The sequence below is a fragment of the Ascaphus truei genome, chromosome 2, assembly GCF_040206685.1.
Source record: "Ascaphus truei isolate aAscTru1 chromosome 2, aAscTru1.hap1, whole genome shotgun sequence".
NCBI classification, from domain to species: Eukaryota; Metazoa; Chordata; class Amphibia; order Anura; family Ascaphidae; genus Ascaphus; species Ascaphus truei.
In genome coordinates this window covers 102,112,300-102,136,932 of record NC_134484.1, presented here as the reverse complement: position 1 = coordinate 102,136,932, position 24,633 = coordinate 102,112,300, and the positions used below count along the sequence as shown (strand labels likewise).

Sequence of the window (24,633 nt, the reverse complement as noted above, 5' to 3'; positions counted from 1 at the left end):
TTCAATTCAGTACGCAACAAGGGATTTATGTTTGTTTACTTTTCATTTAATATGAAGCTTCCAGTTTCGTGAATCTTGTCTAGGGGCAAGTATAGACAAGTTAGGTCAGCAACAGTTTCCCTCATAAGATTCGGTGTCCATTGCTAACACAAAACTAAGGAAAGAATGAAACTAACAGTATATATATATATATATTCCCAAAATGATTTTTTGAAGTGAAACTTCCTTAGTGGCACCTCATTCGAACTGGGGCAAAAATGGATGGTGGAGACAGAAATGAAACGGATGTGACGTCAGTGCTGGCAGTTGAGGCCGGGCTGTGTTCTGGCTCAGCCCGACCCCAACACTGACATCACACCCGCTCCACAAATCAGATGCGGCGGCGGCGGCGATAGCCGCCGGCGCCGCTCCTAACGGCTGCTGCTCCCCCCACATGGCCGATGACATATGCGGCGGCGGCGGCGATAGCCGCCGGCGCCGCTCCTAACGGCCGCAATTTCCCCCAGGTGGAGATGGGCACGGGCGGCATCCGGGGCAGCGGGGACCGGCTCTCCTGCTACAACCCGCTGACCGCTCTCTGTCCCAGCCGCGCGCTCTGCCGGGCTGGGAGACTCAGACAGAGCCCCCCTGCGCATGCCATTCCTCCCACACGTCCGCCGCCACCATTCCTAACTGTCGCTGCTGCCCGCTGACATGCGCGGTAGCCATGGCGATGCTCACGGGCGGCTCGGAGACCTTGCGCTGCTGGGTGAATGAGGAGGATGGCTTTCCCCCCTCCTGCTCCCCCCCCCCCGCTCAACATACTCACCGCCGTCACATACGAGTGCCGAGATCCTGCACTGGTGCGGCTGCGCCGAACTGCTGCTGCTCTCCGCGGGGGCCCTCCAAGTTAAGGAGTTCTCCAGCTTCGAGGCCGGCGCTGCCAACCAGTAGAAGGCTCTGTTCGTGGTGAGCTGCGGGGGGTGAGTGGATGGGGTGAACTTCATGGCTGAGGTGATGTGGGCGCTGCTGCTGCTGGTCCCGATCTCCCCGCACCTATTCCTGGCCCCGGCCTTCTCCTCTCTCTTCCCGTTGCTACCTGGCGGAGACCTGCAGGCTCTCAACTGCAGCTGGCCGGACAAGAAGAGGATCCCGGGGCTGGGGGACATGGAGCTGCCCTCCTTGCCCCCCCGAGCTACAGCTTCACATCCGGAGCCTGGTTTCAGGACTTAACCACCTGATGGAGGGTATTGGGGTGAGAGAGGAGTGCTTCTCGGTGGGGCACCTGAGAAGGATCATTGCGGGGGGAGCTGGCCAGCTATCCTCAGGCGAAAAACCGCAGGAAGCATACACACACACACACACACACACACACACACACACACACACACACACACACACACACACACACACACACACACACACACACACACACACAGACTGACACACACACACACACACACACACACACAGACTGAAACATACACACACACACACACTGACACACACACACACACACACACACACACACACACACACACACACACACACACACACACACACACACACACACACACACACACACACACACACACACACACACACACACACACTGACACACACACACACACACACACACACACAGACTGACACATACACACACACACACTGACTGACTCACACACACACACTCACTGACTGACACACATACACACTCACTGACTGACACACATACACACTCACTGACTGACACACACACACTCACTGACTGACACACACACACACTGACTAACACACACACACACACACACACTCACTGACTGACACACACACACTCACTGACTGACACACACACTCACTGACTGACACACATACACACTCACGCACTGACTGACACACATACACACTCACTGACTGACACACACACACACACTCACTGACTGACACACATACACACACTCACTGACTGACACACATACACACTCACTCACTGACTGACACACATACACACTCACTCACGGACTTACACACTCACTCACTGACTGACACACATACACACTCACTGACTGACACACATACACACTCACTCACTGACTGACACACATACACACTCACTGACTGACACACACACTCACACTCACTGACTGACACACATACACTGACTCACACACACACACTCACTGACTGACACACATACACACTCACTCACGGACTGACACACATACTCACTCACTCATGGACTGACACACATACACACTCACTCACTGACACACACCTACACTGACTGACACACACACCTACACTGACTGACATACACTGACTGATACATACAGACTGACACACACACACCCCAGTGATGCGCCGAACAGCGCCCACAAGTGATGTGCCTACTCCCCCGCAACCCCCCCCCCCCCCACCCTGTGAGCTGCCGAGCACCTCCCATGTTCCGTACCTCCGCTGGGGGGCTGGCTGCAGCAGGAAACACAGCCCACAGCTCCGCCGGGGGAGGAGACTCAGACAGAGTTCTCCTTGTCCGCAGCTACGTCGTGGTGGGTGTAGGTCGCAGAGAGAGACATACACACCACAGACACACACACTGACTGACACACGCAGACACACACACACACTGACTGACACACGCAGACACAAATAATTCAGTTACTATAAATATAGATGTGCAAATAGCTAAAACATGTGGTCAAACTTTTGTGTTTTGGAAGTCAAATTGTTTTGTGATTTTTAATTAAAAACATCACCATCACAAATAAAATTTATGTGACAAAAAACAAAGAAGTTTCACTTACTATGCGCGTGCTCAGCACACACAGCTTTTTTTTTAGCAGAGACCATTACTGTAAGTATAAAACATTTCAGTTGTATTCAATCTTTTGAAAAGAAAATGAAAATACTAAAATATTTTAAATATTGAAAGACGATAATGTGGATATACACTTGAAGATCATATAGCTAAATCCACATATTAAAATAGAAGGCAAAATGTAGCTTAGACAATGATATAATAAAGATGCAGAAACATAAATATGTTAAACCCTCTGTGTTAAACCCTCTGAAGTGTCTTGATTATCAACCAAAGTTATCAATGTGTCATCCCTCTCTTCCAAGCCCTTCCACTTCATCCTATTGACTAATTGGCCTAATATCACTTGTTCTATTGTATGATAGATCTCTTCCCTCTATTTCCCAATCCTCATTTTTCTTTTTATAGTAATCCCCTTGGTGACTTAAAGGACTTTAGTAATAAAGTATTTCTGTTGGCTAGGAATAAAGTTCAAATACTACAGTATTACTCCAGTGTTTAAAGATAAAACAAATTGCTAACATTATCGCCGCTACAACCTGGAGAATGTCCTTTTGAGATTGCTGTTCCCAATGTGTCAAGTTATTGAAAATGAATGCTCTGTAGTTTTTATATATATCTAAAAGAAAGACAGATCCTAGGAACTGGGTCACCTTGTCCCAAAACGTTTCTATCTGCCTACATATCCATAATGTTAAGTGTAGGGCGGCCTTGTAATATTTACATGTTGGACATAAACCTGAGAGATCTTAGGGGCCTCTGACCAAAGACGTATTTGTCAATCAAGTGTTGTCCTTACCCTTATCCCACCCTGTCCTTATCAGAGTTCCAATACTGTTGATGGGAGGTGGGAATGGGGGGCTTTGGTTGTACAACCACTTGCTGAACACACTGTGACATCACATAAAAGCGAACAGCCAGAGAAAATTAAAACCCTCACAAGTCTAACTTTAAAAAATAAATGAAAAACACATATTGCTGTCAGATTTGGATAAAAAGGTAATGATTACCTAGATGAGACCACTTAACCGCTTCAATGCCACCGGGCCCTGAGTCTTCCGCGGCCACAAACCCTCCGGCATGGACAGGTCACGTGACCGCTCTTCGTAACTGATCTTTTCCGGGTTCCGATGGACGGACTGGATGTGAAGGGGAAATCTTCTACATGAATATGTAGTTCATGTTTCGTGCACTGGCTAACTTAACACACAAAAGTTAAAAAAAAAATTTGAGCAGCTGTTAAGCATACAGGGGCCTATGCTATAACCATCGATAAGCCACTTATCGAGCACTTATCGGCCAAAATGCCTACAGCTATTCAGTATGCCTTGATAAGTGGGCGATAAAGGCATGAGTCGCCCAAAATTTCAGCCGTCATGAAAAATTGCCGGGTGAGCGGCGATAAGTCACTTATCGCCAGGTTCTGAAACGTGTGCAATTCTAGTAGCCACGATTAGATTATCGATGCCGATCGAGGCTATTCGCGGCTCTAGAATGGTGAGATTCTCCCAAAATCCTTGGCGTGAGGCGGGTGAGAAACTCCTGAGAGGCGGCGATACAGGACTTAGAAAAAAAATGCTTTTTTTTCTGCTTTGGATTGATGCCGGGGGTCTCTGGAGCTGATATCCATTAATATCAGCACCGGAGACCCCCCGTCATGGATGCCATGCAATTAAAATACATTTACAGTCAACTTCATTACCTTAGCGGCTAACAGCTAAGGCAAACAAGGGGTTAACCCCTCCTGCTACCCACCAAGGGCCAAATACCCCTTCACCCACCCACAATAAACACTAATACCCACCTCCTCTACCCCACATGATTGATAGCAAAGTCTGTGGGGGTCCTCAGGGGGTCCCATGGCTGTCTGTGGTCTCTCAGGTGGTTCACGTGGGTGTCTGTGGGTCCTCGTTGGTACCCGTGGGTCCACGCTGGCCTGCGGTACCAATCCAAATTTTTTTTGCAATACATAGAAATAAAACAAAGCTTTTAAGGTGCTTATGTATATCTTTTATTATTGTGTATTTTTGGCGTTCATGTTTTTTTATTAGGGTGACCATTGACTGCTATAGTGGCTTCTCATGCCCATATTATAGGGGTGTGATGTACCACTATGCCAATCAATGGGTAGAGGGTGGGTATAGTGGGCCCATGGTGGGTGGTTAGGCTTCCCAGGTGGGTAGCGAAGGGTGGGTTAACCCCTTGATTACTATAGCAGTTATTAAACGCTAAGTTGATTAAGGGGTTAGGGGCCATTAGATTGTATTTTTTCTTATATTCATTCTAGCAACGGAGGACATGGACCTGGAGTATGCTGAGGAGGATGCCCTTCACGATGCAGGGGTTAGTAGAAAGTTTTATTTACATTGTTTAAGCTGTCTGGCTAATGTTTTATTTTATAATGGGCAAATGCACTATTATCCATATCTGGATAATAGTTATTTTGCCCATTACTGTACTGTATGTGTTGGGGGGGAGGGGTTGTAGTAATTTCAATGTATTGCAAAAAAAATTTGCCACAGGATTGGTACCGCAGGCCAGTGGGGACCACCTGAGGGCCTACAGACACCCATGGGAAACACCTGAGGAACCCCAGACACCTGCGGCCTTTGGTATCAGTCATTTGGGGGTAGAGGAGGTGGATATTAGTGTTGTTGTGTTTTTAATGTTTATTGTGGTTAGCAGCTGTTTTAATATAAATTTTAATACTAGTGTAGATGAGCAGGGGGTCTCCGTGGCAGAACCGCATGATTTCAGGTCCGGGTACCCCCTGCTTCCCGAGATACAGGGCCCGTTATGGGGTGGCGGTATCTCCTATGCATTTAAATGTCCCGGGTCACGTGACCGTGGGAATCAAATGCATAGGAGATACCGCCACCCCATGAAAATCACCTGAACCCACCTGAAATCAACACGGTTCTGCTCCAAGGACCCCCTGCTCATTACATTTTTTATTAAAAAAACATTCATTTCGGGCGAGATTTGTGCAGGGAGAGGCAGCTCTCTCTGCAGCTGAAAGAAATTGCTAGGTAAGGCCTTTTCAGGGAGGTGATCATCACGCCACTGGCTACTCGCCCGTTTAGGAATTTTGCTACCACAGGTGATCGAGGCTTTCTGAAAACCGTGATAGGAACACTCAAAAAACAGCTGATTTAAATAGCCCAGAGATTTTATTTAGGAACATTTATAGCATAGGCTCCACAATCTTCATTCAAAACATTTTTGTTCATTCAAAACAGTGAAAACTAGTAGCAAACTATTGCCAATATATTTTAGTAGATTTTGCAGATGGTCCATGCCACTGAAATTAGTCCCTTAGTTGGGGTTGCATCTGTACAGAATTTATATTTTAATGAGTTTATCATCATCATATACAATTTTGAATATATTCTTCCTACTGCCATGAGCAAACCCTTACCCTTTCATGTAAACCACTCAGTTTGTGCAGAAAACTGCTCTAAAGAAAACCCTGACTGATCAGGGGATGGAAAACATGACCCTTGGCCTGAGTGGTCATGGAGGGATGCATGGGGTGGTGAAGAGGTTGAGAGAAAAGTTATTTATAGGGCTGTTGTCTGTGATTTACCACCCACATCCTCTGGCCACCTCCCCCAAAAGGTCCCCGACCACCCACCCCCTTTTGGGGTTCAGGTTTACATGTAATGTTATGTTTATGACCATTGTTACGATTATAACATGTTATCCTTAAAAAATCTAATGAAAAAAATGACGATGATGAAAAGAAAGAGAAAGAAAGGGTATGATTAAACATGTTCTTGGTGGTAGTACATTTGCCATAGCTGGTTAGTTTTTCCAGGGTAGTTAATTTGGTAGAATGTGAGGGGTCCAACCGTATGCACTCTTGGGTCACATCCACATGCGGCGAGCTTAAGGGTATGCTCTAAAGAGGGACCTCAGGTGGCACGAACCATGTAGCGGTGATGAGCATAAGTGTATTCACTGGTTGGGGCTACTTGCTGACCAGGTCCAGGAGGTTGAGGATTATATTTAATTAAAGGCGGTGGCCATTTGTACCCAACCAAATTTATTTGGGTGGGTTATTTGAGTGGTGGGGAAAGAGTTGAGGGTCATGAGAGCACGGAGTGGGCACGAATCATGGGTACAAGGGTCATGATGCAATGTGTGCTGTGAAATGTGTAACGGGTCATATTGATGCAATGTGCTTTTCCTTTTTGATTGCAATTCTGCTTGTGAGATATACTGTACAGAGAACACCAAGTGGGGAAGTAAAACCCTCTAGTGCTGATGTCTTTGTTCAGATTAATAAAATATGTAATTTTACCCCGCAGCAGGTCTGTTATTGTGGAAGAGCACACACCACAGCCATTGTTTCATTGTACTCTTTGAGATTCATTTGGACTCTTGCAGCTCTCCTGGAAGACACAGAAGAAAAGCAACATTACTGGAATATACTTGATATTGACTTTTAGAGCAATCCTCTCTTTCTTTTTGAATAACTGGCCAGTTTGTGATGTACCACCATTTACTAAATTTGACCCATAATGTAATGTTACCATGTGCATCATTTTAAGATTTATTGTTTTTTATTCCCTTGATACCATATATTGTAGAATGGAACTGTTTCTATCTGCACTCTTATATCTGGTAAAGGATTATACTGCTTCTGTTAGTGTTTTGTTATTGTTAAGCTCCTGGGAAATAATGGTTGCACCTTGAATGGAGCCTAAACTGCCTTCAGCTCTGGTTTCAACTAGAAGAGTGAGCCTCTTAGCTAAGGCAGTAGAATGTTCTGCACATTATCATTGCCTTTATACTTGCTTCTTGCAGATTGTATTAATGTTATCAAAAGTACAATGCCCCATAGGATAGGACCACACTTGTTCTTGGATATTTACTGGTTAATAGATATAGGAGATAAAAAGATTACTGATATTTTGTTTTATCTCAGATTAAAGGAGATTTGATAAATTACATAGATGTCCTCTGTCAATCACCCTACATTAAAAAGGATCTGTTAGACAAAAGACTATGTACACTTTAGTTACTAGGAGATATGAATTACGGATGTGTTTACATGTGATTATGGTGGATGTCAGCACTACAAAGTGTGTAGAATGAACTATGTTACCTTCCCCAACCTTTCTCTTTTTTTTCTGTACCCTCTCACCCCTCACCTTTTTATTTTCTGTACCTCTTACTTGATGGCAAAATAAAAATCTTGTGCATGAGCACATCTCTTCATATATATTGAGGCATTATTGCTACAGAATAGCGATTAGGTTGGCCCTTTGGTGGGTGCCTGAATATTGAAGCAAAGGGCCCCATATTTGTTCATATTTAGGGAGTGAGCTTCCTAGGTAGCCCGTTATTTTTGCAATTGAGGATATGTACCATATTTTGTTGATGATATGAGATATGGAAGGAGGGCTCAGCATCTTGCATTGTTGAGCAATGACACACTGAGTGGCAATAAATATATTTACACTAACTTCTGTGTGCTTCTGTCTACCACCGTGAAACATTTTAAAGGTGCAATGCTAGATCAACCTGAACTGGTGGCAGTGACTTGTGTAGTAAGTTAGACATACAGTAGATGATTGGCATTTATTTTCTTCTTTTTTTTTTAAACAGACATGTAAAGATGTTTTAGTGTCTTTAATGTTTTGCTGCAAATTTGATTATCAATGTTAATATAAACTTTAGGGTAGCGTTTACTGACCTTAATATTTCCTATGCACTTTCATGATCTATCTGTCTTTCTTATTGTTATTTGTTATCCACTGGTGTAAATAAATCTGTTTATTTTGACATTGAGGTAGAGAGAAGAATACTGACAATCACCTTTCCCCCCAGTAAGAAGCCCAGTTGTAAATAACATCAGTTATCTACATTTAACTTAATAAACATATCATTGTCATTAATACAGTGTGGGACGGCACCTATGCTAGACCAGCCAGAATTCTTCATAGATAAGAATGGTGTGTACAGAGCTTATAAAACCTCACATCTATTCTTCTTGTATACACAAGAGGGATAATAGAGACTCTGCTGGTGTTCCACCGCTGGACATTCAGCCGACAGCCACTTCGCCAAGGTAAATTAATCTAAGGGTGCTAAGGATAGGGGTTTAGGGTAAGGGTTTAGGGGTTAAATTTACAGGGTAGGGTATTAGGGTAAGGGGTTTCAGGGTAATGGTTTAAGATTTTTTAGGGTAGGGAATTAGTGTAAAGTATTAGGGTAAGGTTAAGAGAATTAGGGTAAGAGAATTAGGGTAAGGGAATTAGGGTAAGGGGATTAGGGTAAGGGGATTAGGGTAAAGGGAATCGGGTAAGGGGTTAGGGTAAGGGGTTAGAGTAAGGGGTTAGAGTAAGGGGTTAGAGTAAGGTGTTTGGGTAAGTGGTTCCGGTAAAGGGTAAGGGATTAGGCTAGAGGATTAGGGCAAGGGGTTTTAGGATAAGGGTTATGGGTAAAGGGTTGCGTTAGTATTAGGGTTTAAGGTTATGTTTTTTTTAGGGTAAGGTTAGGGATTTACCTTGGCGGTGAAGTGGCTGGCGGAGAGATGTCCTTGCGGCGAGATGGATAGTGACTAAATGCCGGCGGAGATTTGGTTGAAGCAAAACGGCCGTGACTAAATGTCCTAGAGCGCTGCTTGGTGTCTAACATTACAAATATACATAATCCTGGCGATTTCCAGGTAAATTCCATCTTCCTTTCAACCCTAATGATGTATGACAAAGTGACGGGGGGACAGCATTTGTTTTTAATGAAGAAATTGGCAAAAACCTTAATGTGACTCACAGGTGCAGAAATAATCAAGTAATTGCCAATGATACATTGTAAAAGAGTCAAATAGTAGCTCAGATTGAATAAGATCTACAGTAAATACATCAAATGTAACCTTTGGCGAGAGATGTGTAAGGGATCCGCTCCTGGCTTTGATTCTAGCCTTGCAGACCTCTGCAGTTACACAGGCTTCCTCTGGCAATCAATGGCACATGTGCTGCCTCTCATTGCAGCTTCTGCCCTGTGCTCCATCATTGGAGGAATGCTCACACACCCTCCTCCTGTGATTGGATCTCCGCCCTTTATATGTTGGGCTTTGGCTCTAAATCAGAGCCAAGCATAATCCTTCTCTGGATGTTACTGTCTCTGCCACAAGCCGTCTGGCTTGTCTCTTGTGTACTAACCTCTCTAGTTCTCATCTCTAGTTCCTGAGTATCCGGAGGCCTGCTACTAGTTCCACACAGAGGCCTGTTCCTGACTCCTGTGCTGAAGCATTGTTTAGTCAGCACTGGCTCCTGGTACCTGCTGCATTCTCCCCTAGTAGAGGTTACCCTTCGTTTCCTGAGGCCTGCTGCTATTCTCCACGCAGAGGCCTGCTTTGGACTTCTGTGCTGAAGCGTTGGTTTCCCCGACGCTGCCCTGCGGTGTACTTCGGCCAGCCTGCTGAGACTGGCATCATGGGCCGAGCCTGCTCCTCGCGCAGAGGCCAATCCCGCGCTCACGCTCCTAAGCTGAAGCGGGGAACTCCTGACAACCTGTTGCCGAGCTCCTGCTTGAATAACGACGATGCTGCCTTCTCCAATCCTGACCCTGCTATGTACGACTACAAACTGCACACTCTGAATCAGTCTGCGTGGACTAAGGTCAGTGATTATATAACCCCACCTCAGCCCCGCGGTCCAGTCCCGGATTGTGGCGAGCACAATCGTAACACGATGTACTCGGCACATATTTATAATGATTCAGAGTAAGGCAAAGAACAACTACAGAGCAACATTTGTCAATTATGATTTTTCCTTGCCTACTGTAGGTACTATATAACCTGTTTGAAATGTTCCTGTATGTATGTATTGTGATACCATCTCTGTCTCTAGGTGCTGGAATAGGGCAGCTATGGGACTTTCCAGAGTACAGAGAGTTAATTTCCCCTAGAGTAGCTAGTTCAGGTGCAGATAATCAGGATGAACTGCTGAATGAAGAAGGAAGTGTTTAAAGACAGACTGAGAGCTGCCATTGAGAGAGACTGCTGTTACCAGAGAAAGGGGACAGAGAAGAGTTCTCCCCAGCTGTGGAAGCTGGCATAGACCACTTGACCTGCTGGATGGTGGTCGCGGAGTCTGCTGGGACTACCTGGGTTGTTACTCCCAGGAAGAGGAAATAAGGACGCAAGACAGTGCTGAAGCGGGGATGTCCTGTCCTTAACATTGGATTTACAGAGGAGAGATTCTCTGAGCTCTCGTGGGGCTGAGCTCCCCTAAGAATGAAGGATGCAAGACTGCACTGAAGCAGGGATGTCCAGTCCATAACCTTGGAATTACAGAGGAGGGATTCTCTGAACTCTCGCAGGGTCCAGAGGGAACTACCTAGAGCCCCAACAGAAAGAAGAGCTAAGTAACATATTACTGTACTGAAGACTATGTTGTTGCATATGCCAGGGCATGTTTGGGGTTGGTAACCAGCTTAGCTGTCCATCCAGTTAGTATGGGTTGAAACTACAAGTATAGTTAGTTTCCTAAGAGGAGTAGGCATTTATTTTATCATTTGTTTTGACTTAAAGGGATGGTAGGCCTGTTAGTGCATAACTTATCCTTGTAAATAAACCCTGTATAGAGAAATACTATGTTTCCTGCCTTAATCTGGGACTAAAAGAGACTGCAAAGTGATGTGGGTATCACAGTATATATGTATGTCTTTATTTACATTGCGTCATTAATGTACATAGCGCTTCACAGAAGTAATACACGTGACAATCATGTAAATAACAAATAATACAAATAACAGATCATGGGGAACATGTGCATCAGGCATACATAAAAGTAACATTTAGGAAAATGAGTGCCTGCTCCGAAGAGCTTACAATCTAATTGGTAGGAGGAACATACAGATAAAGTAGGAGGGCATACTGGTAAGTGCATCTGCATGGGGCCAAGCTTTATGTATCAGGTGTATAGTGTTAGCCACGGAGCTACTCATATGCTTCATTAAGTAGGTGCATTTTAAGGTGGGTCTTAAAGATGGATAGAGAGGGTGCTAGTCGGGTATTGAGGGGAAGGGTATTCCAGAGGTGTGGGGCAGTCATTGTTTAAGGCAGGTGAGGGCTTTGGATACATAGGGGGTAGAGAGAAGACATCCTTGAATGGAACGCAAGAGTCGGGATGGTGCCTAACGCGAAATTAGGGCTGAGGTGTAAGGAGGGGCAGAAGAGTGTAAAGCTATAAAATAATTGAATGTGTGACAAGGGATTTGATAGAAAGCCAGGAGATGAATTTCAGCAGGGTAGGCGCTGAGACAGATTTAGGAAAGAGTAGAGTGATTCTGGCAGCAGTGTTTAGGATAGATTGTAGGGGAGATAGGTGTGAGGCAGGAAGGCCAGACTGCAGGAGGTTAAGTTTAAGTCGGCGGAGGGCCATCCAGGATGATATCGTAGAGAGACATTCAGAAACTTTGGTCTGTACAGCAGATCTAAGGTTAGGGGTCAAAAAGTAAATGTGTGTCGTCAGCATAGAGGTGATATTGGAACCCAAGTGATTAGGTCACCTAGAGAGAGTGTGTACAGAGAAAAGAGGAGAGGTCCCAGAACAGGGCCCCAGAACAAATCCAATGTTTTCTCAAATATACCACTATTTTTACAAATATCACTTTTTTTAGTACCGAAAAAGATGTGATTGTTTCCCTAATATAGAACTGACAATGTGCATAATGTTTTACAGCACCATGAATATTTTCAACAAAAAGCCTAATTTGTACTGCCGAACGGACAGGGTCAGCTGTCCATGGTAACAGGAAGAGTTGCCTCTGGAATTTGTACCAGTTTTATTCCCAAAAGCAGTAAGTATCCTTACCACGAAACTACGTCTTCAACCCAACCAGCTCAGTATTTCAACTATCTGGGAAATTAAATGTGACACTGTATTTATCACTGGAGGATTAATTATATACACAAATGCAAGGTAGTAGATTCATTAGAGGATGATATCATATTTATATAACCCCCCCTATTGGGATTACTCTTTTCATGGAAGGGTTTAAATATTGTGGGTTGTTGAAAAGTATTCACCTTTCTATATTTGTTGCTAAATAGTTTAACAGATATTTAGCTATGCCCGCCTTCTAGAAGGTGCCTACCCTGTCACGTGGGGTGGAGTGATATAGAATGATTCTAACCACTCCCTCTGCAGCTATTGTGACCTATGATGTCACTATGAAGTATAAAATATGGGAATAGATGATTCCGGTCCTTAGACCCCAGGAGGACGCCAAGAAACACCAGGGGGCTTCAGCAGGAACAAGAGAAGGTGGTCTCATCAGTGGCGGAGCTAGTCTTTTGCAGACCCCCGGGCAAAAACTAATTTCAGGACCCCATTAATATTAATATTGACTGCAATTTTTTCTCCCTCCCCCATCCTCTCCCTGATCCTCTATACCAGAGGTGCGCAAACTGGGAAGCGCAGGATTTTCTAGGGGGTGCGCGGCAGTTGCAGAGGCCCTGCGCTCTTCCCTCAGGCATGTCAATTAAATGCCGGGGGAGGCGTGAGACTTCTGCAACTTCCCTTACCTGCTCTCTGCCGGCTCTTCGGCGATGCGTCGCCTTGACAACGTGACATCAAATGACGCGTGGTCAAATGGCAACGCATCACATGACGTTGTGACATCATGATGTGCAGAGCCCAAGAGCAGGTAAGGAAGGGAGGGGGGGCAGGCAAGTGGGAGCGCAGACAGTGGGGGCACGAACTTAAAAGGTGGCGCACCCCTGTTCTCATCATCCCTCCTCATCATCATCACCCATCATCATCTCTCCCCCTCATCCTCATTATCTTCCCTCTCCCCCTCCTGTCTCTTCCCTCCCCCCATCCTCTCTCCTCCCACCCCCCCATCATCCTCTCTCCCCCCTTCCCCCATCCTCTCTCCCCCTTCTCCCCATCCTCTCTCCCCCTTCCCCCCCATCATCTCTCTCCCTCTTTCTCCTCCCTTCCCCCATTCTCTCTCTCCTCCCTTCCCCCATTCTCTATTTCTTTCCTCCCACCATCCTCTCTCTCCTCCTCCCCCCATCCTCTCTCTCCTCCCTCCCCTCATCCTCTCTCTCCTCCCTCCCCATCCTCTATACAAATACACATTTATATTAAACATATAAACAAAAACCATTAAACATACAATATATATGCACATAATGCATGAAAACACATATGCATTACAAATACACACACTTACCAACACACAATTATAAACACACACTTACCAACACACACACTTACCAACACACACACACACACACACACACACACACACACACACACACACACACACACACACACACACACACACACACACACACACACACACACACACACACACACACACACACACACACACACACACACACACACACTTAGCAAATGACACACGGAACTGGGAGATGCAGAGAGGAGCAGCTATGAAGTGCTCTGCAGTGCCACCTGCTGCCCGGAAGTGGTTAAGCAACCAGACAGCCTTCTCCCTCCCCCTCCTCCCGAATACAGCTGCTCCGTGATCAGCACCGCACTACGCAGCCGGCATCCTCCGCTCGCCTCCAGCCCGCCCAAGCCTGTCTCTATCCGAAGGGAGACAAATGGGCCGCCAACAGGAGGGGAGGGTAGGACAGTGGTACCCCCAAGAGCACAGGCCCCCGGGCTTTGCCCGGGCTATATTTTCACCCCTGGGTCTCATCCTATTATGTGTTAGACCTACATGTGCAACTTTATACTTAAGACTATGGTCACCTTGATTGATTTTCTAGTGAGGGAGAAGTGCCCCTTACCTTAGAAGGGCCACTGCTGTGTGAAGGAAACATTTCTCACCCTTTGCTACAGGAGGAAAGTGCGTGTTAACTCATGGCTTGGACCTAGAACAGGGCCTCACTGGGGGGAGTACCACATTGGGATTGCTCTAATGCCAATTCCACGCCTATGCACACCAGACCACCATGTGTAGGGGATAGAGGGACCATGCACAGGATGACAGGTAATGGGAGCCTACAGTAGTTTGAAGGTGCACTGCTGAACCAAGCCCTGGTAGGGGTCTCAAATTAACTCCAAATCATTGAAAGTAAATGGAAGAACTCAATAAAGAAGTGACAAAGCCACGTGTGCCTCCCTGGTCAGCTGTCTGAGTCCCAGGGAAGAAGACTGTATGTATGAGAGCTGTCCTGCCAATAAAACCTGTCCTGTTTGTGCAATAAAGTTTCTGACGCCCATTATTCCACCCTCAAAGCTTACATCACCAGACAGCCTGGATGCCAACACCCTGAGAAAAGGTATGAGAGCCTGTGCACCAACATCTGCACTTTTCCACACTACCTCACTGCAACAATTCCTCTTACAGCAGGGCAAGGAGGGGGTACATTTACACGAAGACTATACATCACCTCTTGTGTATTATAAATAATGTGTCTTACCTCCTGTGTATTAAAATAGTATGTATAGCAATGATGATCTAAATCACAGAGATTACATGCTGTATATGGGTTAATGTGGCTTTATTAACACTAATGCCTTCCAAATCATAGTCATCATCCAACACACATCTGTTATAAATTGCTTGTGGCAGCTTTGGAATTGATGTAACTCCAACCCAACATATACTGTAGCCCTCAGACTTTCTTTAATTTATTGTCTTTAAATTTTGTACACCAAGTGATCCTACTGTATATTACGATAGCATCCAGTGAATTCGTTTGAAGCTTGCTTGAGTATAGTTTCTGACAAGGCCATTCTGCAGACTTTTACATTTTACTTACTTGTAAACTCAATGGCACACTTTATCTCAGAGTGCATTAGAACAAGAAACGAACACAAAAGGGACCATGTATTGAGGCTTAGAAATGATGCAAATGAAAACATGAATAACTTTTGAAATGTTGCTATAGCATTACAGCATTTCTTTAGAAATTGAAAGGGTTAAATTAGTTTGCAAACATGGTGGGGTGAGAGTTGGGAGGGGTTTTATTTCCTCTGGCTACTACCCTTTGTCTGATGTAACTGTGTGCTTAACAAGAGTGTGTACAGTCATACAGCCTCTTTCCCCTTCCCCTTACCTTTATTGTCTCTCTGATAAGGACAAGTTGGGCTAAAGGTATGTATGTAGGTATATCTTTATTTATTTAGCACCATCCAGGTACATAGCGCTTTACACTACACATGACAAAATAATATAACACAATGGGAATAAGCGCTTCAGACAAAACTATAGAAAAAGGAGTGCCTGCCCCGAAGAGCTTACAATCTAAGTGGTAAGTAGGGAGAACTTACAAAGACAGTAGGAGCGTGTTCTGATAAAGCATCTGCAAGGAGCCAAGGTCAGTGCTTATGACTCAGCCAGCGGAGCTTTGCCAAAGAGGTGTGTTTTAAGGTCCTACAGGTGGAAAGAGAGGGTACCAGTCGGACATTTAGGGGATGCTTATTCCAGAGGTGTTGGCTGTGAGAGGTTTTAGGTGGGAGAGGGCTTTAGATACAAAAGGGGTAGACAAAAGATATCCTTGAGCAGAACGCAAGAGTCGAGCAGGTGTATAGAAATTAGGGCTGAGATCTAAGGAGGGGTGGAAGAGTGTATAGCCTTAAAATAGAGGAGGCGAATTTTGTAAGTGATACAGAGTTTAATAGGAAGCAAGGAGAGGGATTTCAGCAGGAGAGACACTGAGACAGGTTTAGAAGAGAACGTAAAATGATCCTTGCACCAGCATTTAGGATACATTGTAGGGGAGACAGATGAGAGGTAGGAAGACCGTACAGTAGAAGGTTACAATAATCAAGATGAATAATAAGAGACTAGAGACTTGAGAATAGTCTACTCACTGGGGCTCCTCTACAAACAACGGAGGATCCTAGTGCGTTTGCCTATTTGTATGTGTGGTGATTAAGGGGTTACTGGGCAGTAGTTAGTTTTTTTATTTTGTTGGTGGTGACACCGAAAAGGAAGAGGACCAGGAGGCCGAAGATGAAGACTAGGACAGCCGTCATCCCCGCAGAGGTAAGTACAACTTTTATTTACTATATGCTGGCTGGCTGGCAAACGGTTTATTTTTAACGGGCAAAAGTGCTATTATGCAGATCTGGATATTAGGGCTTTTGCTTATTACTGTATGTGTTGGGGTAGGGGGGGTGGATAGTAGGGTTCATTGATTGACAATGTGGCTATCTGTGCCCCCATTGAGGGCATAGGTAACCACAGAGACAATCAATGGATAAAATGGCTACTGTATTTTTTTTTATATTATTGTATTTAATTGCACTGTATTGTATATGGGCAAAAGCGCCATTTGCCATATTTGGCTAATGGCACTTTTGCCCATTCCTGTGATGTGTTGATGGTGGTAGAAGCGGTGGGTGAAGGGGGTAGTTGCCCAAGGGTGGATGGTTAGGCCTTGCGGGAGGGGTTAACCCCTTCATTAGCTTAGCGGTAGTAACTGCTAAGCTGATTAAAAGGTTTGGAGATCCCCTGCTTCAATCGTACTGTATGTTATTAAAATACAAATTTAACCAGCGTGATCGGCTGTAAGAGCTGTGCAGGGAGATGCAGCTCTGTGTGCAGCTCTTACAGACTGAAGGAGTGAAATTGAACGTAAAATTAATTTCATTCATTAAGCAAATACAAACTCGAATGGTATGGCATTTTTTATCAAACACTGAAAAACGTGGGCTTTTTCTTAATGAATACCGTTTTTACATACATTTCATAGCATTTGGTAGGAATATGCAAACCCAATCGATGTTGCAATCGAAGTTTAGTGAATAGGCCCCTAAAGCTCTTATTCAAGATTCCGGATTCCTCTTTGTATAGAAGATTTTAGTCCCATTCATTTATAAAGTGTAACTCTTCCCCAGCACTGGGAAATGGCTTTACAGCAAATTGAACCGGGTCCAAGGCCGCAAACATTATGCAATGGACTGGACCTCTTTCGTGCTTGTAATTACTCTGACAAATCACTCTGACCTACAGTATCACTTCTGAGCTCATTTTGTCTATAGCATTTGAAATCCCTTAACTTGCACTAGGCTGCACATCATTCACAAAAGCGACAATTGACGATAAAGCCTACAAAGAAAACAACCCTCTTGTATATATAGCCTGGAGCTCCCGTGGCTCCTGGAGATCCCCCTCCCCTGGCGCAGTTTGATCGCGGGTGCTGAAAGACCCGACGGCTGCTTCCAGGGGTGGAGGCTGGAGCAGGGAGCAGCGCGGCTTCTCCTGCCTGCGGCCGGTTGCCGGGGACGCGATCGGGCCGTTGCTAAGGCCGCGATCGCGTCTCTAAGGTCCCGGCGGCCGGTGAGGCAGGGCGCCGCCATTGAAGACAGTGTTGCGCATGCGCAGGGACGCGTAGGCGCAGGGAGAGCCCCAGAGACAGGGCAAGGTCGCGCGAGAGTAGGGGCAGCCGAGGGGGAGTACAGAGAGCCCGGGAAAGCTTGCGCAAGCGCAGGGCAGGGTAGGAAAAGCCCGCGAACCCCATGCCTACCAGGGAAGGCTCTGAGCTGGGACTACATATCCCAAGAGCCTTTGCGCGCCCCATGTGACACCAGGGAGCCAATAGGGCTTAGGGAGCCCAGGAGAAATAGATACATTTGGCGGGCTTACAGAGACAGCAGTCAGAGAGAAACGGGAGTCAGAGGCAGAGCAGTGAGAGACCAGAGCAGAACAAGGGAAGAGGTAGGGTACAGGAGTTTAGGACTCTCTGTACTAGGCCAGCACCCCCCATGGGACCGAGGTAGCTTAATACTCTGAGATAGAGAGAGTGTTGCCAGGGACTGCTCTAGAGAGAGGGACCCTGTCACTCAGGAGTTATAGTTGGAGCAGGGGATCGGTGTGGGAAGGCAGGGCGCGAGGAGCGAGTACAGCTCCTGCGGCCCTATAGGTACCCGCACCCCAGATAGGCCCCAATCCCCCACTAGGGTAGTGGGTTAATTGCTTAGGGAGGCCCAAGATAGGGACGCTGCCCTTAGCTTAGAGTGCTGCCTTGTCAGAGTCACAGCGGTCAGTGCTGTGAGTCCTGGCAGGCAGGCACCTAGTTGACAGCACGTTGGCTGTCAGCATTAGTGAGGCTGTAGGGACGTGGGTAGTTAGGGGAGTGGGACTGGTCCTTACCCCTTTAGGCCCATAGGAGTTTCCCAAGCCACCACAGGTTGCTGCACTATAGGGACGGCCTATAGTGTAGCACGTGCCCCTTAGGAAGATAGGGACACAGTGAAGAGTGCTGTTTCCGTGAAGCGGTTGGACCCACGTTGGGGTCCACAAAGACTGTTCCGGAGTGGGACCGCTCTAGCGGTCCACGTGCAAGGAGTTCGGTTGGAGGATCAGAAGGAGGCATCGCCCGACTGATCCTTTGTGAAGTATTGCTGCCCCGAGCATCGGAGTGCTCGGCAGGTATTATACAATCATATGTGCACCACCAGGCCCTTAGGTTAAACTGTGACTGCGCAGTCACCCATTGACTCTCTGCAAGAGTGCGGGACATTGGGTGGGGTTTCTCTGGACACTGGGTGGGCTCACTTAGTGTTGGGGAAGCGTCCTGCGCGACGCAGTAGGTGTCTCCTACATGTTATGTTATGCATGTGATAGGTTATTCTTACATGTGAGAAAAGTCACTAGTTATTATACCTTCATGTCTATGTGATCATTATTCTGTTATTGTGATTGTCCTGCGAGGAACCACTCCCCCTCAGGCGGGAGCCATCGCAGGTGGAGGCGCTGCATCGTTCGTTACTGTAAGTATTATCCCTAGTGTAATTGCCCCAGGTTTCCCCGTGGCGAAAGCTCAGCCCTCCTGTGAGCCAACAGGTATGCACCACACCGAGTAACAATACTGCTGCGGCCGAGTTTATTCGAGCATTTGCCCGTTCTCGGCCGCAGCAGTAACCTGGCGCACGCCGGAGGGTGCCGGGCGCGCGCCGAATCTTCGGAGGAGAGGCCTGCCGATCGGGGCTTCCCCCTCTCCTCACCGGGTCCGCCGGGTCCCCCGGAACGTCCCGCCGCCGTCCTCACATCCGCGCGACACCAGGGCTCCCTCGGGGAGCCCTGGGCACGCGTACAGGCGGCACAGGCACCCGATGACGCGTGACCGCGCATCGGTGATGCGCGGCACACTGAGGGAGTGCGGCTCGCAAGCCGGGACATATCCCGGCTTGCGGAATGAGCCGTACTCGAATAAAGTGTGCCGCCTGTGTATATGTTCCTGCACCCACACAGTAGAATCTGCGATTGGGGGGGGATATACCCGTTACATTTGGAGGCGCTGCTGAGAGACTTAGACCTGGGGTGCCCTGTGTTTTTTTTCCAAATTGTTCAAGTCCTATTTTTGTCATCATGGTTGTGAAGTCCGGACACGAGGTCCACGACTGGGCCCTGAAGTTAGGAGTGCCACCGCTCCACACGCTTGCGGTATGCCGTGTCCCTATAGACGTTCGGTCCCCAGAGATATGAGTGGCCCTGGGACAAAACCCTCATCTCCGGGGGGCTGCCCCCATAGCCGTGGTAGATTTACACTTAGAAGACGCGAAGTATTGTTCCGTGCTAGTGAGTTGCGGGCAAGAAATAACTGAAGGCCTGGGTCCGTCCAGCTTGTGGTTGGAAGATTCGGTCGGTTCAGACTGTCCTATAGTGTACCCTGAGCTGCCAAAACAGGAGAGCGCACGTGCCGCTGACTGCACGCCGGCACAGGAAAGTATTGCAGAAACCTGTCTGGGACTGGCGGGAAACCCTAAGCCCCGCCCCTGCAATGTGAGTGAGTCAGTGCAGAGCCAGACCCACTCCCTTGTAGAAAGTGCCCCTCCTTCAGATTCCACCAGGGGGAGCAAGCACTGTGATTTTCCACCAAACATAGATGAGACAGACTGTAAGGGGATACACCCCTATGTGGCGTGGTATGTGCCAGGAGTGAAAGCCCTTACACTAATGTGCACTTGCCTGCAAAAAGTCTATATCCAGGGAGCCGACCTGTTTCAGCTACCGCTGGAGTGCAAGACCAGCACCGTGGACGGAGAGCGGAGCATACAGTATTGTAGCCCTAACTGTGACTGTTCTAGGGAGGCATTGGCGTGGGCGCCTAAATGTGACTGTTGCGGTGCCCGGTTCTTGAAGCCAATTGTGTCCCAGTTAACAGAACCAGAAGAGGACAAGGGACAATTGATGAGGCGGTACTATGGTCTTCGTCAGACAGACGGAGAGGAGCCATCCGAGTTCCTCATGCGGATTATAATAGTCTTACAGGAGATGCGAAAAGGGGATTGTATTAAGGCCACCGATGTGGAGGTGTACTGTTGTGACCAATTCCTGAGAGGAGCACTACCTGACCATCCTGTTGCGGTCAGGATGCGGAGCTCCTGGATGCAGGGTGACCCCCTTTCCTGGAGGAGGCTAGTGGAGGAGATAGAGAAATATGAAGTTGTAGAAACTTGTCCGGTTCCTGAGCGGGACGAGGTTGAAGTCCCGTCGGTGGCGATGCGCCTACCGGCGAACCACCCCAGCGATGATACAGAGGAATCACAGGGTAAGGTGTCTATACCCCCACCTTCTTCTAGTGAATACAGTGACCCAGCACTTGTGGTGATGCGCCTGCCGGCGGACCACTCTAGTGAAGTCAACGAACACACTATCTCGGCGGATGCAGACCCTGCTGTGGGCCCGTGTGCCCTACAACGGCCAGTCCGACCTACTACAGAGGTACCATCGGTCCTAGAAGAAGGACCAGTACCTACCGACGACAAGGGTGAGTCGACTGCCCCAGGGGTGTTGGGGTTGAGCCTCCAGGTGACCGCGGAGCACGATGGCTCCATAAGTCTGGTCGCCCGGGCGAAGGGCTCCCCTCTGCATCGCGTCCTGGCGGAGGTGTCCTCCTTAGAAGGTAGCTGTCCAGTGGTGAGAGTGGATCAGTATCTACCGCCGATTATTCAAGATGAAGAGAAACCCATCGCAAGCCAGCAGAGTGGTAAGGAACCCCCTTGCTCCCCACAGGCTCCGATGGAGGTGGCCGTGAAGAAGGCCAGAGCTACGGCTCCTGAGCAGAGTGTGAGCCCGTGTGCTCCAACCCAAATGGTCCCAGGACTGGGATCCAACGCCCCCGAGTTCCAAGTCAGTGAGTGGACTGTCCCAGAAGAGTTGTGGACAGGTCCCGATACAGTCGAGGTGGGAACGGACAGCGTCTCCGAGGACCTGTTGGCCACCGGGAATCACCGCAGTGGTAAGGTATCAACCCTTTACCCCCTGCCGGGTGAACCAGAGACTTTGCGAACGGAGACATTGTTCAGATTTCGCTTCCCAGTGGAAGCCTCACAGAACTGTGTAGTAAAAATTTTCTCCTTGGAGCCCAAAGAGGAACGCTCCACCCACCAGGTAGTGGACCGCGGGAAAGGTCCTAGTCTACCACATCCAAACCGCGGATGACCGGGTAAAGGCCTGCTTAAAAGATGTTGTGCTACTCCTTCCACCAGGGGGAGGAAGTAGCGAAGAGCCAGTAACTGTTGCCCTCTGGTGTTCTCTCCAAGAAATTTTTCTGGGGGAAGCTCACGGACGCAAAAGTGAGGTACCCCCACATGATCTGTTAGGGGCACCCGACGAATGGTCTCAGCTAGCCTCGGGTATAGTGTGTAATCTGTCCTGTAACCCGAGATGTAAAGTCGGAATGTGTTGTGTATTCTGTGTACTGCATTTTCACTATGTAATGTTTGTGCATGGTTACATCTGTTATCCAAGCGAGGACGTTGGAGTTCCACCAGGGGGAGAATATATCCTGGAGCTCCCGTGGCTCCTGGAGACCCCCCTTCCCCTGGCGCAGTTTGATCGCGGGTGCTGAAAGACCCGACGGCTGCTTCCAGGGGTGGAGGCTGGAGCAGGGAGCAGCGCGGCTTCTCCTGCCTGCGGCCGGTTGCCGGGGCCGCGATCGGGCCGTTGCTAAGGCCACGATCGCGTCTCTAAGGTCCCGGCGGCCGGTGAGGCAGGGCGCCGCCATTGAAGACAGTGTTGCGCATGCGCAGGGACGCGTAGGCGCAGGGAGAGCCCCAGAGACAGGGCAAGGTCGCGCGAGAGTAGGGGCAGCCGAGGGGGAGTACAGAGAGCCCAGGAAAGCTTGCGCAAGCGCAGGGCAGGGTAGGAAAATCCTGCGAACCCCTAGCCTACCAAGGAAGGCTCTGAGCTGGGACTACATATCCCATGAGCCTTTGCGCGCCCCATGTGACACCAGGGAGCCAATAGGGCTTAGGGAGCCCAGGAGAAATAGATACATTTGGCGGGCTTACAGAGACAGCAGTCAGAGAGAAAGGGGAGTCAGAGGTAGAGCAGTGAGAGACCGGAGCAGACCAAGGGAAGAGGTAGGGTACAGGAGTTTAGGACTCGCTGTACTAGGCCAGCACCCCCCTGGGACCGAGGTAGCTTAGTACTCTGAGATAGAGAGAGTGTTGCCAGGGACTGCTCTAGAGAGAGGGACCCTGTCACTCAGGAGTTATAGTTGGAGCAGGGGATCGGTGAGGGAAGGCAGGGCACGGGGAGCGAGTACAGCTCCTGCGGCCCTATAGGTACCCGCACCCCAGATAGGCCCCAATCCCCCACTAGGGTAGTGGGTTAATTGCTTAGGGAGGCCCAAGATAGGGAAGCTGTCCTTAGCTTAGAGTGCTGCCTTGTCAGAGTCACAGCGGCCAGTGCTGTGAGGCCTGGCAGGCAGGCACCTAGTTGACAGCACGTTGGCTGTCAGCATTAGTGAGGCTGTAGGGACGTGGGTAGTTAGGGGAGTGGGACTGGTCCTTACTCCTTTAGGCCCATAGGAGTTTCCCAAGCCACCACAGGTTGCTGCACTATAGGGACGGCCTATAGTGTAGCACGTGCCCCTTAGGAAGATAGGGACACAGTGAAGAGTGCTGTTTCCGTGAAGCGGTTGGACCCACGTTGGGGTCCACAAAGACTGTTCCGGAGTGGGACCGCTCTAGCGGTCCACGTGCAAGGAGTTCGGTTGGAGGATCAGAAGGAGGCATCGCCCGACTGATCCTTTGTGAAGTATTGCTGCCCCGAGCATCGGAGTGCTCGGCAAGTATTATACAATCATATGTGCACCACCAGGCCCTTAGGTTAAACTGTGACTGCGCAGTCACCCATTGACTCTCTGCAAGAGTGCGGGACATTGGGTGGGGTTTCTCTGGACACTGGGTGGGCTCACTTAGTGTTGGGGAAGCGTCCTGCGCGACGCAGTAGGTGTCTCCTCTAGGAGAGGGACACATGTTATGTTATGCATGTGATAGGTTATTCTTACATGTGAGTAAAGTCACTAGTTATTATACCTTCATGTCTATGTGATCATTATTGTGTTATTGTGATTGTCCTGCGAGGAACCACTCCCCCTCTGGCGGGAGCCATCGCAGGTGGAGGCGCTGCATCGTTCGTTACTGTAAGTATTATCCCTAGTGTAATTGCCCCAGGTTTCCCCGTGGCGGAAGCTCAGCCCTCCTGTGAGTCAACAGGTATGCACCACACCGAGTAACAATATATGTTCCTGCACCCACACAGTAGAATCTGCGATTGGAGGGGCGGGGATATACCCGTTACATATAAATCGTATGTTAGTCAAATAAAATATATCCACAGAGTCATAGGCCCGGATACATTAAAAAGAGTAGAGAGCGTTGATAGCGCACTGCCAGAGAGTCCTGAGAGTATCAATCAGGAAAGAGAAATAGCCAGGCCACTCCAAAAGTGAAAAAATATTGTCAGGTTTATTGCATGCTGAAAATACACACAGGGAACGGACAGGTAAACGCACCTACGCGTTTCGTACTAAGTGTACTTTATCAAGGTGACCATAGTGCTTTAATACCGCTGTTTTATACTTACCCAGACTGCTTCAA

At 48.0% G+C, this 24,633-nt stretch overlaps 1 pseudogene; it reads left to right on the top strand.

The window, feature by feature from the left end:
- Positions 1-706: 706 nt before the first annotated feature.
- LOC142488121 (uncharacterized) overlaps positions 707-24,633 on the top strand; it is a 34,042-nt pseudogene continuing 10,115 nt past the window's right edge.